Raw genomic sequence first — 7,893 nt, forward strand, 5'->3', positions numbered from 1 at the left:
GGAAAACAAAGTACACCGATACATTCAGAGACTGCATCAGACTGTCAGGAAAACAAAGTACACAGATACATTCAGAGACTGCAGCAGACTGTCAGGAAAACAAAGTACACCGATACATTCAGAGACTGCATCAGACTGTCAGGAAAACAAAGTACACAGATACATTCAAAGACTGCAGCAGACTGTCAGGAAAACAAAGTACACCGATACATTCAGAGACTGCAGCAGACTGTCAGGAAAACAAAGTGCACCGATACATTCAGAGACTGCAGCAGACTGTCAGGAAATAAAGTACACAGATACATTCAGAGACTGCATCAGACTGTCAGGAAAACAAAGTAAACCGATACGTTCAGAGACTGCAGCAGACTGTCAGGAAAACAAAGTACACAGATACATTCAGAGACTGCAGCAGACTGTCAGGAAAACAAAGTACACAGATACATTCAGAGACTGCATCAGACTGTCAGGAAAACAAAGTGCACAGATACATTCAGAGACTGCAGCAGACTGTCAGGAAAACAAAGTACACCGATACATTCAGAGACTGCAGCAGACTGTCAGGAAAACAAAGTACACCGATACATTCAGAGACTGCATCAGACTGTCAGGAAAACAAAGTACACAGATACGTTCAGAGACTGCATCAGACTGTCAGGAAAACAAAGTACACAGATACATTCAGAGACTGCAGCAGACTGTCAGGAAAACAAAGTACACAGATACATTCAGAGACTGCAGCAGACTGTCAGGAAAACAAAGTACACAGATACGTTCAGAGACTGCATCAGACTGTCAGGAAAACAAAGTACAACGATGCATTCAGAGACTGCATCAGACTGTCAGGAAAACAAAGTACACCGATACATTCAGAGACTGCATCAGACTGTCAGGAAAACAAAGTACACAGATACGTTCAGAGACTGCATCAGACTGTCAGGAAAACAAAGTACACAGATACATTCAGAGACTGCAGCAGACTCTCAGGAAAACAAAGTACACCGATACGTTCAGAGACTGCAGCAGACTGTCAGGAAAACAATGTACACCGATACGTTCAGAGACTGCATCAGACTGTCAGGAAAACAAAGTACACAGATACGTTCAGAGACTGCATCAGACTGTGAGGAAAACAAAGTACACAGATACATTCAGAGACTGCAGCAGACTGTCAGGAAAACAAAGTACACCGATACATTCAGAGACTGCATCAGACTGTCAGGAAAACAAAGTACACAGATACATTCAGAGACTGCATCAGACTGTCAGGAAAACAAAGTACACAGATACATTCAGAGACTGCAGCAGACTGTCAGGAAAACAAAGTACACAGATACATTCAGAGACTGCAGCAGACTGTCAGGAAAACAAAGTACACAGATACATTCAGAGACTGCAGCAGACTGTCAGGAAAACAAAGTACACCGATACATTCAGAGACTGCATCAGACTGTCAGGAAAACAAAGTACACAGATACATTCAGAGACTGCAGCAGACTGTCAGGAAAACAAAGTACACCGATACATTCAGAGACTGCATCAGACTGTCAGGAAAACAAAGTACACAGATACATTCAAAGACTGCAGCAGACTGTCAGGAAAACAAAGTACACCGATACATTCAGAGACTGCAGCAGACTGTCAGGAAAACAAAGTGCACCGATACATTCAGAGACTGCAGCAGACTGTCAGGAAATAAAGTACACAGATACATTCAGAGACTGCATCAGACTGTCAGGAAAACAAAGTAAACCGATACGTTCAGAGACTGCAGCAGACTGTCAGGAAAACAAAGTACACAGATACATTCAGAGACTGCAGCAGACTGTCAGGAAAACAAAGTACACCGATACATTCAGAGACTGCAGCAGACTGTCAGGAAAACAAAGTACACCGATACATTCAGAGACTGCATCAGACTGTCAGGAAAACAAAGTACACAGATACATTCAGAGACTGCATCAGACTGTCAGGAAAACAAAGTACACCGATACATTCAGAGACTGCAGCAGACTGTCAGGAAAACAAAGTACACCGATACATTCAGAGACTGCATCAGACTGTCAGGAAAACAAAGTACACCGATACATTCAGAGACTGCATCAGACTGTCAGGAAAACAAAGTACACCGATACATTCAGAGACTGCATCAGACTGTCTGGAATACAAAGTACACAGATACGTTCAGAGACTGCATCAGACTGTCAGGAAAACAAAGTACACAGATACGTTCAGAGACTGCAGCAGACTGTCAGTAAAAAAAAGTACACAGATACTTTCAGAGACTGCATCAGACTGTCAGGAAAACAAAGTACACAGATACATTCAGAGACTGCATCAGACTGTCAGGAAAACAAAGTACACAGATACATTCAGAGACTGCAGCAGACTGTCAGGAAAACAAAGTACACCGATACATTCAGAGACTGCAGCAGACTGTCAGGAAAACAAAGTACACCGATACATTCAGAGACTGCATCAGACTGTCTGGAATACAAAGTACACAGATACGTTCAGAGACTGCATCAGACTGTCAGGAAAACAAAGTACACAGATACGTTCAGAGACTGCAGCAGACTGTCAGTAAAAAAAAGTACACAGATACTTTCAGAGACTGCATCAGACTGTCAGGAAAACAAAGTACACAGATACGTTCAGAGACTGCATCAGACTGTCAGGAAAACAAAGTACACAGATACATTCAGAGACTGCAGCAGACTGTCAGGAAAACAAAGTACACCGATACATTCAGAGACTGCATCAGACTGTCAGGAAAACAAAGTACACCGATACATTCAGAGACTGCAGCAGACTGTCAGGAAAACAAAGTACACCGATACATTCAGAGACTGCATCAGACTGTCAGGAAAACAAAGTACACAGATACATTCAGAGACTGCAGCAGACTGTCAGGAAAACAAAGTACACAGATACATTCAGAGACTGCATCAGACTGTCAGGAAAACAAAGTACACAGATACATTCACAGACTGCAGCAGACTGTCAGGAAAACAAAGTACACAGATACATTCAGAGACTGCAGCAGACTGTCAGGAAAACAAAGTACACCGATACATTCAGAGACTGCTGCAGACTGTCAGGAAAACAAAGTACACCGATACATTCAGAGACTGCATCAGACTGTCAGGAAAACAAAGTACACAGATACATTCAGAGACTGCAGCAGACTGTCAGGAAAACAAAGTACACAGATACATTCAGAGACTGCAGCAGACTGTCAGGAAAACAAAGTACACCGATACGTTCAGAGACTGCAGCAGACTGTCAGGAAAACAAAGTACACAGATACATTCAGAGACTGCAGCAGACTGTCAGGAAAACAAAGTACACAGATACATTCAGAGACTGCATCAGACTGTCAGGAAAACAAAGTACACAGATACATTCAGAGACTGCAGCAGACTGTCAGGAAAACAAAGTACACCGATACATTCAGTGACTGCATCAGACTGTCAGGAAAACAAAGTACACAGATACATTCAGAGACTGCAGCAGACTGTCAGGAAAACAAAGTACACCGATACATTCAGAGACTGCAGCAGACTGTCAGGAAAACAAAGTACACCGATACATTCAGAGACTGCATCAGACTGTCAGGAAAACAAAGTACACCGATACATTCAGAGACTGCAGCAGACTGTCAGGAAAACAAAGTACACCGATACATTCAGAGACTGCATCAGACTGTCAGGAAAACAAAGTACACCGATACATTCAGAGACTGCATCAGACTGTCAGGAAAACAAAGTACACCGATACATTCAGAGACTGCATCAGACTGTCAGGAAAACAAAGTACACAGATACGTTCACAGACTGCTGCAGACTGTCAGGAAAACAAAGTACACAGATACATTCAGAGACTGCAGCAGACTGTCAGGAAAACAAAGTACACCGATACATTCAGAGACTGCATCAGACTGTCAGGAAAACAAAGTACACAGATACATTCAGAGACTGCTGCAGACTGTCAGGAAAACAAAGTACACCAATACATTCAGAGACTGCATCAGACTGTCAGAAAAACAAAGTACACAGATACATTCAGAGACTGCAGCAGACTGTCAGGAAAACAAAGTACACAGATACATTCAGAGACTGCAGCAGACTGTCAGGAAAACAAAGTACACCGATACGTTCAGAGACTGCAGCCGACTGTCAGGAAAACAAAGTACACCGATACATTCAGAGACTGCAGCAGACTGTCAGGAAAACAAAGTACACCGATACATTCAGAGACTGCATCAGACTGTCAGGAAAACAAAGTACACCGATACATTCAGAGACTGCAGCAGACTGTCAGGAAAACAAAGTACACCGATACATTCAGAGACTGCATCAGACTGTCAGGAAAACAAAGTACACCGATACATTCAGAGACTGCATCAGACTGTCAGGAAAACAAAGTACACCGATACATTCAGAGACTGCATCAGACTGTCTGGAAAACAAAGTACACAGATACGTTCAGAGACTGCATCAGACTGTCAGGAAAACAAAGTACACAGATACGTTCAGAGACTGCAGCAGACTGTCAGGAAAACAAAGTACACAGATACTTTCAGAGACTGCATCAGACTGTCAGGAAAACAAAGTACACAGATACGTTCAGAGACTGCATCAGACTGTCAGGAAAACAAAGTACACAGATACATTCAGAGACTGCAGCAGACTGTCAGGAAAACAAAGTACACCGATACATTCAGAGACTGCATCAGACTGTCAGGAAAACAAAGTACACCGATACATTCAGAGACTGCAGCAGACTGTCAGGAAAACAAAGTACACCGATACATTCAGAGACTGCATCAGACTGTCAGGAAAACAAAGTACACAGATACATTCAGAGACTGCAGCAGACTGTCAGGAAAACAAAGTACACAGATACATTCAGAGACTGCATCAGACTGTCAGGAAAACAAAGTACACAGATACATTCACAGACTGCAGCAGACTGTCAGGAAAACAAAGTACACAGATACATTCAGAGACTGCAGCAGACTGTCAGGAAAACAAAGTACACCGATACATTCAGAGACTGCATCAGACTGTCAGGAAAACAAAGTACACAGATACATTCAGAGACTGCTGCAGACTGTCAGGAAAACAAAGTACACCGATACATTCAGAGACTGCATCAGACTGTCAGGAAAACAAAGTACACAGATACATTCAGAGACTGCAGCAGACTGTCAGGAAAACAAAGTACACAGATACATTCAGAGACTGCAGCAGACTGTCAGGAAAACAAAGTACACCGATACGTTCAGAGACTGCAGCAGACTGTCAGGAAAACAAAGTACACAGATACATTCAGAGACTGCAGCAGACTGTCAGGAAAACAAAGTACACAGATACATTCAGAGACTGCATCAGACTGTCAGGAAAACAAAGTACACAGATACATTCAGAGACTGCAGCAGACTGTCAGGAAAACAAAGTACACCGATACATTCAGAGACTGCAGCAGACTGTCAGGAAAACAAAGTACACCGATACATTCAGAGACTGCAGCAGACTGTCAGGAAAACAAAGTACACAGATACATTCAGAGACTGCATCAGACTGTCAGGAAAACAAAGTAAACCGATACGTTCAGAGACTGCATCAGACTGTCAGGAAAACAAAGTACACAGATACATTCAGAGACTGCATCAGACTGTCAGGAAAACAAAGTACACAGATACGTTCAGAGACTGCAGCAGACTGTCAGGAAAACAAAGTACACAGATACGTTCAGAGACTGCATCAGACTGTCAGGAAAACAAAGTACACAGATACGTTCAGAGACTGCAGCAGACTGTCAGGAAAACAAAGTACACCGATACATTCAGAGACTGCAGCAGACTGTCTGGAAAACAAAGTACACAGATACATTCAGAGACTGCATCAGACTGTAAGGAAAACAAAGTACACAGATACATTCAGTGACTGCATCAGACTGTCAGGAAAACAAAGTACACAGATACATTCAGAGACTGCAGCAGACTGTCAGGAAAACAAAGTACACCGATACATTCAGAGACTGCATCAGACTGTCAGGAATACAAAGTACACCGATACATTCAGAGACTGCAGCAGACTGTCAGGAAAACAAAGTACACCGATACATTCAGAGACTGCATCAGACTGTCAGGAAAACAAAGTACACCGATACATTCAGAGACTGCATCAGACTGTCAGGAAAACAAAGTACACCGATACGTTCAGAGACTGCATCAGACTGTCAGGAAAACAAAGTACACAGATACGTTCAGAGACTGCATCAGACTGTCAGGAAAACAAAGTACACAGATACATTCAGAGACTGCAGCAGACTGTCAGGAAAACAAAGTACACAGATACTTTCAGAGACTGCATCAGACTGTCAGGAAAACAAAGTACACAGATACGTTCAGAGACTGCATCAGACTGTCAGGAAAACAAAGTACACAGATACATTCAGAGACTGCAGCAGACTGTCAGGAAAACAAAGTACACCGATACATTCAGAGACTGCATCAGACTGTCAGGAAAACAAAGTACACAGATACATTCAGAGACTGCATCAGACTGTCAGGAAAACAAAGTACACCGATACATTCAGAGACTGCAGCAGACTGTCAGGAAAACAAAGTACACCGATACATTCAGAGACTGCATCAGACTGTCAGGAAAACAAAGTACACAGATACATTCAGAGACTGCAGCAGACTGTCAGGAAAACAAAGTACACAGATACATTCAGAGACTGCATCAGACTGTCAGGAAAACAAAGTACACAGATACATTCACAGACTGCAGCAGACTGTCAGGAAAACAAAGTACACAGATACATTCAGAGACTGCAGCAGACTGTCAGGAAAACAAAGTACACCGATACATTCAGAGACTGCATCAGACTGTCAGGAAAACAAAGTACACAGATACATTCAGAGACTGCTGCAGACTGTCAGGAAAACAAAGTACACCGATACATTCAGAGACTGCATCAGACTGTCAGGAAAACAAAGTACACAGATACATTCAGAGACTGCAGCAGACTGTCAGGAAAACAAAGTACACAGATACATTCAGAGACTGCAGCAGACTGTCAGGAAAACAAAGTACACCAATACGTTCAGAGACTGCAGCAGACTGTCAGGAAAACAAAGTACACAGATACATTCAGAGACTGCAGCAGACTGTCAGGAGAACAAAGTACACAGATACATTCAGAGACTGCATCAGACTGTCAGGAAAACAAAGTACACAGATACATTCAGAGACTGCAGCAGACTGTCAGGAAAACAAAGTACACCGATACATTCAGAGACTGCAGCAGACTGTCAGGAAAACAAAGTACACCGATACATTCAGAGACTGCAGCAGACTGTCAGGAAAACAAAGTACACAGATACATTCAGAGACTGCATCAGACTGTCAGGAAAACAAAGTACACAGATACATTCAGAGACTGCATCAGACTGTCAGGAAAACAAAGTAAACCGATACGTTCAGAGACTGCATCAGACTGTCAGGAAAACAAAGTACACAGATACATTCAGAGACTGCATCAGACTGTCAGGAAAACAAAGTACACAGATACGTTCAGAGACTGCAGCAGACTGTCAGGAAAACAAAGTACACCGATACATTCAGAGACTGCAGCAGACTGTCAGGAAAACAAAGTACACAGATACATTCAGAGACTGCATCAGACTGTCAGGAAAACAAAGTAAACCGATACGTTCAGAGACTGCATCAGACTGTCAGGAAAACAAAGTACACAGATACATTCAGAGACTGCATCAGACTGTCAGGAAAACAAAGTACACAGATACGTTCAGAGACTGCAGCAGACTGTCAGGAAAACAAAGTACACAGATACGTTCAGAGACTGCAGCAGACTGTC

Source organism: Taudactylus pleione, unplaced genomic scaffold (genome assembly GCF_031769625.1).
Source record: "Taudactylus pleione unplaced genomic scaffold, aTauple2 ptg001109l, whole genome shotgun sequence".
Taxonomy (NCBI): Eukaryota; Metazoa; Chordata; class Amphibia; order Anura; family Myobatrachidae; genus Taudactylus; species Taudactylus pleione.